Raw genomic sequence first — 13,152 nt, forward strand, 5'->3', positions numbered from 1 at the left:
TAATTAATGGTGAATATTGTGAAGTTGGGTAGCGTAGTTTATGATATATTTCCTAAAGGCCGCTGGATCATTATAAGTCTCTAAGAAACATTATAATGTGATCTTCTAAGATGGCCGCAGTCTTCATGTTCAAGCTCACTCTAGGCTATGGGTTCTCTTCTCTCCCTTGGTTTTATAAATCTCTAAAAAAAAAATAATTATAATGTGACCTTCCAAGATGGCCGCCGTCTTCGTGTACAAACTTGTTCTAAGCCGTGAGGGCCTTTTCTATTTCCTAGTTCAGTCCTCTTTCTGTTCCTCTTAAATTGCTGTTGCCATTTTGGGCCTTTTCTATTTCCTAGTTCAGTCCTCTTTCTATTGCTCTTAACTTGCTGATGCCATTTTGGGTCTTTTCTATTTCCTAGTTCAGTCCTCTTTTTATTGCTCTTAGCTTGCTGTTGCCATTTTGGGAGTTAAGCTGAGGTGTTAAGATGGAGCAGTCTCCGGGACTAAAATAAAGAGGAGTTAAAGTCCCATTATAAAATGAAAAAGATAGCTAAACGAAAAGCTCCAGGAACTGTTGGCTGGGTATGCTAAGGGCCACCCAACTGAAAATGGTTAGTGACCAGTCAGATGAGGACGGAGAGGAAGGGGATGACCTGGTAGATCAACCCCTTCCACTTCCTAGGGAGAAAAGGGTCCAAGTACCCTTGACTCCAAGAATCAACCTCTCAGTACCTAGATCCCTCCCAGGTGGGTCAGATACCACTGAGGACATTATGGACAGCCTCAATGAGGAGGACAGCCTTTTAGTAAGGCTGACCAAAATACTGGATCTAGAGACCAGGTTGCTGGCTCTAGAAAGAGAGACAGCAGAGATGTGCCTAGCACCCATCAATGGTGGCAGCAATTTACTTAATAAGGATAAAGAGCAATCTTCTGATCCTAAAATCCCCAAAGGGATTGTCCCTAAATATGAAGAGAGTGATGATATCACAAAATGGTTCACAGCCTTTGAGAGGGCTTGTGAAATGAGAAAAGTAAAGAAGTGACACTGGGGGGCACTCCTTTGGGAACGGGTCTCTGGTAACTGCAGAGACAGACTCCTGACCCTTTCTGGGGCGATGCTGAGTCTTATGACCTCATGAAGAGAACTCTGATTGAGGGATTTGGACTCACAACTGAGGAATATAGAATTAGATTCAGGGGGGCTCACAAACCCAAACCCAATCCTGGATTGACTTCATAGACTACTCAGTTAAAACACTAGATGTTTGGTTAACGGGACACAATGTGCATGATTTCAATGGACTTTATATTCTGTTTATGAAAGAACATATTTTAAGTAATTGGACTAATGAAAAGTTACATCAGCATTTGGTAGACCTAAGTCTAATTTCTCCCCAAGAATTGGGAACAAAGGCAGACCACTGGGTCAAGACAAGGGTGACAAAAACAACCACTGGGGGTGACCAAAAGAAAGGGGGTTATAAAACCTCACCCTGGGAAAGGTGATGAGAATCCCCAAGATAAAAAGCTTGAGTCTTCTAAAGGGCCCCAAAAACCTGTACTGTCCAATAATAGGTACAGGGGAAAGAACTTTGATCCTTTAAAGGCCTGGTGCAACAACTGTAAGAAGTTGGGATACTTAACTGGAGATAATGCTTGCCCAAACAAGAAGGCCCCAAGTCCTACTACAGCTACTCCTGGGGTACCAAGTCTCCAGATGGGATCAATAGTGTGCCAAGAGCAAATCGGGTTGCACACTGAAGCAGTTCTAGTTTAAGAAGGTGAAGTTAAGTTTGCCACTGTAGCTGTATGGCCACCCAACTTTAAAAAGTACTTACAATACCCTTGGATTAAAAGGAACCAGGATAGAAGCTCTGAGGGAAACAGGTGCCAGTGTTACTATGGTGAGAGACACACTGGATTCCCCAGAGCAATTTATTTATTTATTTTTTACATTTCTAGAGCGCACTGTTACCCGGAGGTGTCCTGGTGCTAACAGAATGAACTGGTGTGTGTGGGTCAGTACTTTAATGTGTGAAGAGCCATGTCTTCAATGTCTTTCTGAAGGATAGGAGATCGGGCAATTGTCTAATATGAAGGGGAAGCTTGTTCCAGGCTACTGCGGCTCCTAGGGAGAAGCTCCTACCTCCCCATCTAGCTTTCTTAACTCTAGGGACCGACACTAATGCCTGCTGACCAGATCTGAGAGATCTTGTCGGTTTGTACCAGAGGAATAGTTCCTTCATGCAGCTAGGGCCCAGGTCGTGCACTTCTTTAAAGACCACACAGAGTGTCTTAAAGATAATTCGTTTCCGCACTGGCAACCAGTGAAGTATTGCCAGGTCCTGAGCCACCGATACGAACTTAGGTGTATCTGTAATCAGGCGTGCGGCAGCATTCTGTAGTCTCTGGAGTTTAGTTAAATACGCTAACTTGAGCGTTCAGCATAAGGCTGTTGCAGTAATCTAACCGCGAAAGAATTAGTCCGGTTACCACTGTTTTTCTGTGCTCTTGCTCCAAAAATGGTAGCACTTTCCTAATTGTTTTAAGCACGAAGTAGGTGGAAGAGACCAGGGCATTGATCTGAGGTTTAAAAGATAGTGTATCATCCACCAGAATTCCGAGGTTCTTCACCTTAGTCACAGGGGCGGGCAGAGTTCCCATTTCTTCCGGCCACCATCTCGGGGACCAGAAGTTGTCTTTAGAGCCAAAGATTAGCACTTCTGTCTGTAAGACAGTTTTAAGCCATCCAAACCCCCACTTCTCGCATGCAGCTTTTGAACCTATCTGCAGTGCTATCTAAGTCCCCCGGTCGCAGAGACACCACGATCTGCGTGTCGTCCGCATAAGCTGTAAGGTCGAAGCCGAAGTTTCGAATTATCGGGACTAGAGTGGAAACATAGACATTAAAAAGGGTCGGGCTCAAGGAGGAACCCTGGGGTACTCCACAAGGAAGTGTAAAAGGGCATGATTCAAAATCCCCCAGTGTCACTGACTGAGTCCTGTTGGAAAGGAAGGCCTGCAGGATCTTCAGCGCCTTATCTTGAACTCCGCAGGCCCTCAACCGGTCCACCAACAACTTGTGATGGACCGTGTCGAAGGCCGCGGAGAGATCCAGCAGGATCAAGGCGGCTCTGCCTCCTCCGTCCAGCACTCTTCTAATGTCTTCCACCGATTTAATTAAGGCGGATTCCGTGCTATGTTCTGCACGGAACCCATGTTGGGATGGGTCCAGATGTTGTCCTATTCTCAGGAAGGAGCTTAGCTGCGTATTTAAGAAACCTTCCATGATTTTGGCTGGAAGGGGCAGCCTTGCAATAGGCCGATAGTTATTTAAATCGGCTATGTCCAGGTCGGTTTTTTTAAGGAGTGGTAGGATGAAGGCTCGTTTCCATTTTGCAATACTTTATTGGGATAACTTGCCCAGTCACCAATGCTGACAGTGTTACCACTAACCATGCACTGGCTATGGTGACATTAGACTGCGGGGTGAGGGGGGTATATTACTGGCCTGAAACAGGTAGTGGTCTCTCCAAAGCTACCAGCTGCATGTCTGCTTGGCAATGACCTGGAAACCTCAGCATGGACTAAGGTTGAACTGAAAGCCCATCTATTTTTCTTAGAAACTCTTTAAGAGTTTTGACTGAAATTTTGCGCCACATTTTCTTTTTTTACATGTGATGCTTATATGCAGACTGTAATGTGTTCTGTATTAATGCTATTTTTCCTGTTTTCCAAATTCTGTAACCTGATTGATATTTTACTAATGAATAAAGGGTCAGAGAAAATTAACTTTTGACTAGAAAATAAAACCCTTTAAAATACTCAAAAACTCTCTCTTTATTGGCTAAAATAATAATTGCATTTTTGACTGTTCATCTTTATTTAAATCTCCTGAAGGTAATACATGGTGTGAAGGACCCAACACCGATTCAGCGGTAAATTAGAGGTAGCATGAGGGTTTTGCATTGAGAAATTACCAGAAGAAATTACCGCTCCATCAGAGCCACCAGGTTCAAGGGTTTTGAAGGTGATTCACGAGGAACATGAAAACTACCTAGCACAGAAATTGCCTAGCCCTTGAGTATCTCTCTCACACCAAAGCACAGACTTTATCTGCCTGGAAACCCACCTTCAAAAAAGCCAAGAACAGAAGTTTTGCAGGGAGTGTAATTAGTGTTTGCAATGCCCCTGCTCCCATCACACCATTATCAATACTAATCCTTTATAAGTTACTTTTAACAAAGATTTCTAGGATACTTCTAGCTACGAGTGGGCATAAGAGTTCCTCTCAGACCACAAAGGTTGAGGGAACTAAGAAGAAAAAGTGCTAGGGTATGATGTAAAACTGTCAGAACCCCTTTCAGAGGGCACACCGTGGCTACTGGGCCCAACAGTGGTGGTTGAGGCCTTTTAAACCTGATGTCCCGGAGTCCCACTTACTATGGAAAAACAACAACTGATGGACAGAATGCAGAACAATGTCATACATTCACCCCAGTACAGAGATCTGGGCCGAAATCCATCGTTTTTTTGCACTCCACACCACCCCAGGTCAGACATGGCCATATGCAAATCAGCCTTGACCCTGTGCCTCATGGGAACAGTCCAGCCCGAACTGCCAAGCCATGTCTTTCCTGGACCGGAATCAAGCATCCAAGGACCGGTTTCTGGCTATCAGCCTTCATCAGCCTGGATAGCTTGACTCCAGTGGTGTGGAGAGCATGGGACTCACGTCTGAGCATACCCATCCCACTCGGGGTGACAAATGCAAAAACAACAACTGATGGACAGAATGCAGAACAATGTCGTACATTCACCCCAGTACAGAGATCTGGGCCTAAATCACCACCCCCTTTTGTACCACTTACTACGGATCCTGACCAACTGGGCCAAGTCCCCCTTCTTCTGCACTTGTCTATCAGTAGTAGCTGTGGTCGAGGAGTCACAGATTCCCTTGGTGGGGAAGTGTAGATACAGGTAAGTCAACACAACTCATAACTTAAAGTGCAAACACTATGAATAATAAATCAATGTCCAGTCAAATACTTGCTTTCATAAGAAAAATAAATATTTTATTTCTAACTCTACACATGCTAATGAATAACAATATGTCAATATGTCAATATCAAAAAGGACTAGCTATTTAGGGAAAGGTGGGGGAGACTCAATGAAGTACGCGTGCCAGCAAACCCATTGGTTTGTTCATGAAGCCCTCACCCACCAACCTAGTTGGTGGCATGCTTCATCATCGGGCCCACCACAGTGACACCGAGTGTGTCCCGGGTGTGCTTCAGCGCCAGATTACTGCGGAGCTGGTATGTTGCTAAGTGTGCAGTGTAATGGGTGAGAAGGTGAAGATTAAAAAGCTATACAGTGGGTCCCAGTACCCGAGGGTAAGTAAATACATTTTAATGACTGGGCCCCTGTTAGCTACTAAAAAGGCAGACGGACGTGGTGGAGTGCGGATTATGACCTCCAGCGTCCTGTGTGGTCTACATGTTTCAGCCAGGCCTTTTGTTTTAAACTGGCTTTCCTCAGGACCAAGTGAGTATGTGAATAAAGTGCAATAAAAGATAAAATACTAAATTATAGTGATTGTGTTATTTTTCTTATGTGTCGCACTCCCTAAGGTGTGTTTATATGTTAGAGGGGGACTCCCTCTAGCTTTGACAGGCTATTTGCTGTAGAAAGCTTCCTTGGGTCACCATGCAGAGAAAGAGACCGAGAGTGCCGGTCTAGATATTCCTTGGACCTGTCGTCCTTCTGCGGTGCCCGAAATGAATAACAATATACACAAGCAATAACATAGTCCCCTTGAGGTCAAGGCTATAGTATTTGCTAGGCAAATCTCTTTTTTGTAACATGCTCAGGATTATTCCCCATTCACTGGTTGGCAAATCCAGGGAATGCTCACTTATTGGCCGTACTCTAGAGTTGCCCTTTGACTCTTCAGGAATTAGTAAAAAATGTCCATGGTACTTCAGCACTGTTAGCAGTGAGTCCCCTGTGGCTCAAGAGGCCTAATTACCCGCTCCTGCAGCATTGGAAAATTCAGGGTTGCAGTGGGTGTCCTCACTGCGACACCTGCGAGTTCTGATCCTGCTCGGAGAAGTCAGGCTGCTCACGGCCCAAGTGGCTGTACCCAGATGTGCAGGCCCTCCCTCTCAGGCAGCGCTGCTTGCTCCTCCAGTTATCGCAGCAGATTTCAGCTCGTGAAGACATGGTAAATATGCCTTCCCAACGGGGGTGGGTTGACGGAATCCTTTCTTCAGCTACCAATTCGAGCGCAGCGAGGGTGTGGCATCATCCACGGTGTCCTCTGCAGTCCTCAGCAGTCAGTTAGGGACAGTTCTCTTGCTAGGTGGGCTTGATCCACCAAACACAGCCTCGGGCAACAGCACGTCTCGGTACTGTAGGTACTGGCAACTCCTTCTGCCAAATGGGGTTATTGAGGTACTTGATAAATCGTGCACAGATTCCTTCCGTGTAAACACCCCCACCACAGCGGTTACGAGTCTCAGCAGCAACTTTACCAGTGGCCCATCGTGGCATATGGGGTCACAGCAGAGCAGAGATATGGGCTTCATAAGATCCCGAACTGCCAACACTTAACACATTGCTCAGTCTACGGCGGCCCTCTCCTGGCATACTGGGGTCACGAAACCAACACTCCTGCACACAGGCTATGGACTGATCAGTGCACAGCTGAATCTCCCCTTGATCAGGGAGTCCTCTCGGCAGGGCTGCCCATTGGACCTCACTCCCTCCAGTGCTCTTCTCTTTCTTACAGGGCACACTGGTCTTGTCAAGCAGGCAGGTGCTGGTGCTCCTGGGCAGGCAGTCTTGGTTTTCCTGCAAGGCCAGTAGCTGCTGGTTTCTTGGCAAAGTGGCGGAAGGAGAGGGGGGACAGGCATGAACAACAACAAACAACTTCTAATAAAATAACTTTTACCTTTTTGAGACTCCAACGCTCCTCTTTGGCTCCGTCACAGTGCACTGCAGGCACAGGCTCCCAGAATCCCCTGGGCCAATCCTGACGCTCAATGAAAGCAGCGTCAGGATTGGCCTGAGCACTGATGATTTGCGCTCCCAGGAAGACTGGGAGACTGTGCGCGCTGGTCTCCAACCCAGCACCGCAGCTGGGTTGGAGATAGCTTCAGTGCGCATGAGGGTTTGGCCGGCCTGAGACGGCTGGCCAAACCCTCATGCGCACTGACAACTTGTGGACCTACAACTTCCCTTCTGCTTCACATCTCCGTGACCCCTCAACTAGGCAACGCTACGGAGAAAAAAATAAAATGATAATAAACACAGGTTTATAATAATTTTATTTTTCATGTTTTGGCTGCGGGCAGGTGGGAGGTGGGGGGGGTGGGAGGGGTCGATTCTCCTTCGCCATAGCAGAGAAGCCACCGATTAGCAAGGTTAAGAAGCTGATTGTCTCACAAAACAGTTTTTGGGAGTGACCAGAGTTCACACCTAGATGTCAGCTACAGTAATATTTGCATCAAAAGGTCAATGCTGGGCTCTCAGCCCTACTCTTTACGATTCTGTTATCAGCCCCATCTCCTTCCAGAGATGTGTCCAGGCCCCTTTCTAGTGATCTACCACTGAATCAAAAAGCAATCTTTTGAATTATTATGTGGAAGTCTCTTTCTCTCTTACTCAAATGTGTCCCATCTAGCTCACCGGAATGCAGCAATACACAAATCTGTGTAGGGGATTCCTCTGTAGGCCTGGGCTTCCCAAAATGGAACCCAAAGTCCTCCATATAATGTACCATTGCAGGCACACTTACTCAGTTTACATTCACAGCACACTGTCTGGCACTGTTACCTCCATGCATTGTACCATTACAAGTTCACATACATTCAGTGCACACATTCAGTCTGCACGCACAGTTCAGCACTAAAGCTTGTCAATACTGTACCAGGGTGTGCTATTTGCAAACACACACACTGCCAGCACACACACTCACAATGGGAATGCTGCCTGTACAACACTCCACCCTTGATTGTATTGTACTTCACACAAGCACACATACACTCAGCACATGCTTCAATTGAGCTTGCACTGCACAGCATTACATATTTCATGCCATGTATTCCTCACAGGTATGCATACACTCAGCACATGCACTTGTACTACATATTACTGCTCTATCCCAGTACTGTACCCTTCTCCGGCACACATGCATCTGGCTCAGAGTCACTACTCCTGCACAGCACTCCACATCTAGCTGGTGTTAGCCAAGGGTCAGTTAGGGGTAAGCACACAGCAGCGGAAGTTTTGAAAGGTGAGTGAGCCTGGAGGCCTCACTCCAGTGACACAAGGTAAAAAGGACCTGTTCACTACTACTGATCACTAAACAGTATGCTGCCACCACTGGGGTTGTGCTGCTTATCTATTGGTGACTTCCGCCACTATGAGGGTAGTTCTTTGGGCGCCCCTCCTGGTCCAACAAGATGGCAATCCCTGAGGCAGGCATGTCATGGTGCACACACATGATCCATGTTTATGACAAAGGAATCAGCATTCGACAACCAGACAACAGTACAGTTGGGCACTCAGGGCAGGGATACAGGACTTTTCCATCCCAACACAAATGATGTGTGTATCTAAACTCATTTATCATTTTTGTCAAAGTGTGCTGTTTAGCTTAGCACTTATGTAGTCTTTCTTCATTGTGTAATACATTAAGTTATGCACAGTTTGACAACCCCCTATATTTATTGCTAAAAACTTTCATTGTTTGTTTCAAGACGCTGTCTCCAGAATGTTAGATACAATAGAACTTTCTTTATGTTAGTTATGACTATGTACTATTAATAATAGCAACCCCAATAATATTGTTATTATTATTAATAATAATAATAATAATAATAATAATAATAATACATCTTTTCCTCTTTTCCTGAAGTCATCTATTTGGGTTTGAGAGATGCATCTGAAAACTATAGTGCACGCTTGAAATAATTGTTCATTACATTGATGAAATAAAGTTTGATTTATTCCACATGGGGCAAGTTTAAGGTGTATTCACATCCCCACTTCGAACCTTTTTTTCTTTGATACTTGTACTCTCGTTCTGAGGGGCCAGAGGTTGCTCCTTTAGGTTGGACTGGTAATTCTGAGGGACATGTTCATTGCTACTCCTCATGCTGTTCCATAAGGGTTTGTATGAGGAAACTTTGCAGTACGACTGTCTGTCCTGTGCTCCTGTTATCTTATGTTATATGTAATGTATCTTTTCTACTTGATGGCAGAAAGTCCTGCTAATCTCTATGTTGTACCACTGCTGTGTGAGAGGACAACATCTTCTCTATTGTACCTGTGCTGCATTCAAGCATCCAGTGTTGCAACTTGTGCTATTTATATAACTGTTTCATATGTGTAAGAGTGTGTGTGTGTTTTTGTGTGGAACGTGCACTTTTACAGCTATGCTGTACTGCTTCTGTACACTTATGAATATTCATACTCCTTATGTACATATGGTACCTTTTCTGTGTGTGTATGGGAGGGTGAGACGTCTCTGTTGCTGACTGTGCTGTCTCTCACTTGTATGTGTAAGGAAGTAGGTCCCCTCACTCTAGTCAGGGTAGGTATGTTATACCCTCAGAATAACCACCTCTTGGTTGCTTGGCAAGAGCAGTCACGCTCTGTTAAACTTTCACTCACCCGAAGTCCATGCTCTTCAACTGGAGAGATTAGATGTTCTTTCTCTTCCGCCCCTGAAAACCTATACCTGCCCCACTGAATTTACAACTCAGTTTGGCAAGAATAGATCTCCAGGGGAAGGGGGAAACATGGGACAAAATAATAAATGAAAAGAAACACTGCACAGTATTCACATTTCTCTTGACACATCTCCTTTTTTGCTCAGAAGGTCAGATACACTTGCGTCTGTAAACTGCTTCTATTGTAAAAGAGAAAACACATATAAAACTATATTGCTTCTTCTTTTTAACTATACTTGTGCGGTCTTATCTAATAAACATTACTAATGAAGAATACCTTTCTATGCTTGTGATTATTTTCATCAAAAACAGTGCTTCATTAAGAACAATGCTTGAGAAAGAATACAGCCTAAATTGGCTTTTGATTAATACCTGTAAATAACAAATAAAAGAATGGTATTCATTTGTTGTGTAATTCAAAGCATAGCATTCACTAAAAGTATTAATCCTTATTCACAAGTGCATGAGCTGCTGGCCTCCACTTACTCATAGAATTATGTATAGTCCTTTTAAATAATGTACTACATGAGTCTCTTAAGTTTATAATTATAGTTCTTTTCTTTCCTTATAGGCATGCTGCTGCTTTTCGTTGCAGTAATGTGCTTGAAAATAAATCTTGAATTCCACGGTGAGTATTTTGTAAATGTATCACTTTCAAAATTGTCCTTTGTTTTTTAACACGCTAAAAAATGTCAGCATTTTACCTTTCAAAGATTTGCAGTACTCCGGGTCAAGAATGTGCATTGACTACAAGCCATTAACAAAATCATAAATCACTTACTTTTCCAAAGGTGCTCCGATTATCCGATAGACTTACTTGACTTCTTTTTCTTTGTTGCAGGTCGGAATAACTAAAGGCTGGGACCGGAAGGAGAATCTCTGAGTCGGCATTTCCTTAGAGATCTGTGAAAAGCGGAAGACCGATGACGAAATCCTCTTGCTCGGGAAGATGCTGGCTTTTAGGTGAGGAGGCAGGGAAAACGAGCGCAAGCGCGCGAGGTGGCTTCTCAAGGGTTTTTTATACTGAACCTGAAGGGTGGGGTTCTTTAGTTAGCAAAGATGGGAAACGTGGCGCATGTGTCTTAACTGAAAAAGCAGACTGAGAAATTTCCTAGTTATCACAAAGGAAAGTTTCAATTCTATTAAGGACGCGGAGGCGAGGATTATGCATATCCTTTCTTTATTTTATTGACAGCAAGTTGAAAGATAACAGAAAAAACCCACAGTCCCAGAACTACATAACCCATGAGGCACAGCGGTAGCCATGGGAACCAGCCCACCAATCACAGACCAGCCAAGTGCATGTAGAGACTCCCTCGACGTAGTCCTTCCTCTTTCGCTGCTGCAGGAAGTTAAGTTGACCACAGTCTAATCCGTCTTCTGATCCGATCCTAGGATAACAGAGAACATTATAATCTCTCTTCCATTAAGATTCGTGAATGAAAGCAGTAAAGAACCACAGAGCAAAGACAAAATGCAATTGCAATGGCAGTACCAGAAAAATAAACAGAAGTTGTAAAACATTCGTGCAAAAGGTAAGGAAACAAGATCAATGCACAAAATACGATAAGTAGTCACCAGAAAACATTACTTTCCTGATACATAGAAAAAAGGACATCCAGCAAGACAGTCAATCGTCAGGGAGGGAGGCTAGAAAAAGCCAGGGGGGATAATCCTCGCCTCCGCGTCCTTAATAGAATTGAAACTTTCCTTTGTGATAACTAGGACATTTCTCATTCTATGTCAGGAAGCGGAGGCGAGGATTATGCAAGTTCAAAGCTTACTTACCACCAGCGTAGCGGCTTCATGAATTGGTTTAAAATAGAACTTTTTAAAAGTAGGTTCCGAAGACCAATCAGCCGCATTCATAATGTCCTCCAATCTGCCACCTACCTGGACAGCCTTGGAGGCCATAACTCCCCTAGTAGAATGTGCCCCAAAGTGCCTGACATCAATACCAGATTCTGTCATAATCCATTTGACCCACCTAGCCTTGGTAGGGGAAGATACCGCCTGAAATGTTTTTTTAATGGCAATCAGAAGTTGCCGTTACCCAGGAGGTCGAACCTCCAAAGCCATATCCTCGTAAGATTTCAGGCATCTAAACACACACAATTTAGGAGAGTCTGGAAAAGCAGGATAGGTTACTGACCTTGTACCACGATTTAGTCCTCCTGCAATTGGTAAAGGTAACCCCTTCCGGGGTAAAAACACGGGCAGTAATATCAAGAGCCCTGACATCTAACACTCTCTTCCAAGAAATAAGACAAAGGAGAATAGCAAGCTTAGCTGAAATCTCCTTCCGGGATAGGAAATCATTATCTTGCCAGGATAAGAGTAAACGAAGGACCGCGTTAACGTCCCAGAGGCCTAAATAACGAGGCTCTGGTGGACGCGAAAGACGAATTCCCTTCAAAAGCTTACAAACCAATGGGTGTTCACCGACCGGAGCCCCATCCATGAGAGAATGACCAGCAGAAATGGCCGACTTAAAAGAATTAATAGTGCAATAAGCCAGTTTCTGATGAAAAAGTTCTGCCAGGAAGTTTACAACCTCGGTAACGCAGGCACCCACGGGATCCAGGTGTTTCGCCACACACCAACAAACCCACCTTCTCCAAGCTGATCTGCATCGCTTGGTAGTACTCGGGGCCCAAGCCTGTTGGATGAGGAGTTCAGCTTCTCTCGAAAGCGAGACGTCAGTCCATCGTCTCCTGAAATCCTCCAAGCCATAAGATGTAGATGGCCTTGGAGAACCAGGGGATGAGGATGACCCAGGGGATCTGACAGGATGTTGTTGAAAGATGGCAACCGAAGAGGTCTGTCCCAAGACAATTCCAAAAGGGACGGAAACCAGATCTGGGCTCGCCAAATCGGGGTAATCAGGATCAGAGAGGCTCTCTGCCTGCGGACCTGGGCTGCAACTCTCTGGATGAAAAGGAAGGGGGGAAATGCATAAGCTGGGATCCCCGACCAATCCTGAAGGAAGGCGTCCACAGCTTCCGCTCCCAGGTCCGGCTTCCAACTGAAAAATCGGGGAAGTTGGGCGTTCCATCTGGAGGCAAAGAGATCCACCAGAGGAAGGCCCCAAAGGGTCACAATCTGAAAGAACACTGCAGGATCCAGTTTCCAATCGATGGCATCCCTGAAATGCCTGGAGTTCCAATCCGCCACACAATTCTGATCCCCCAGGAGATACTCTGCCGTCACCGAAATCTGATGTTGGAGGCAGTAATGCCTAAAATCCTTGGCAAGATCCGTCAGAATCTTGGAATGAGTACCTCCAAGGCGGTTGATGTACCGCACCGCCGTCGTGTTGTCCATTCTGAGGAGGACACAACAGGAGACCCTGCTCGTCATGAAGGAATGAATGGCAAAAGAACCCGCTAGAAGTTCCAGACAATTGATATGGAGAAGAAGTTCC

The 13,152-nt window shown here is 45.0% G+C and overlaps 1 long non-coding RNA gene across 1 annotated transcript in view; it reads left to right on the forward strand.

Annotated features, from left to right (window-relative positions):
- The window catches only part of LOC144817998 (uncharacterized), a 21,037-nt gene extending 10,358 nt beyond the window's left edge, over positions 1 to 10,679 (forward strand). The window contains exons 2-3 of the long non-coding RNA XR_013607014.1: positions 10,300 to 10,356; positions 10,570 to 10,679. This is a non-coding gene — a long non-coding RNA (uncharacterized LOC144817998). The remainder of the gene's footprint in view (positions 1 to 10,299; positions 10,357 to 10,569) is intronic.
- The last annotated feature ends 2,473 nt before the right edge of the window (positions 10,680 to 13,152 follow it).

This window comes from Lissotriton helveticus, chromosome 2_1, assembly GCF_964261635.1.
Source record: "Lissotriton helveticus chromosome 2_1, aLisHel1.1, whole genome shotgun sequence".
In the NCBI taxonomy this organism is placed as follows: Eukaryota; Metazoa; Chordata; class Amphibia; order Caudata; family Salamandridae; genus Lissotriton; species Lissotriton helveticus.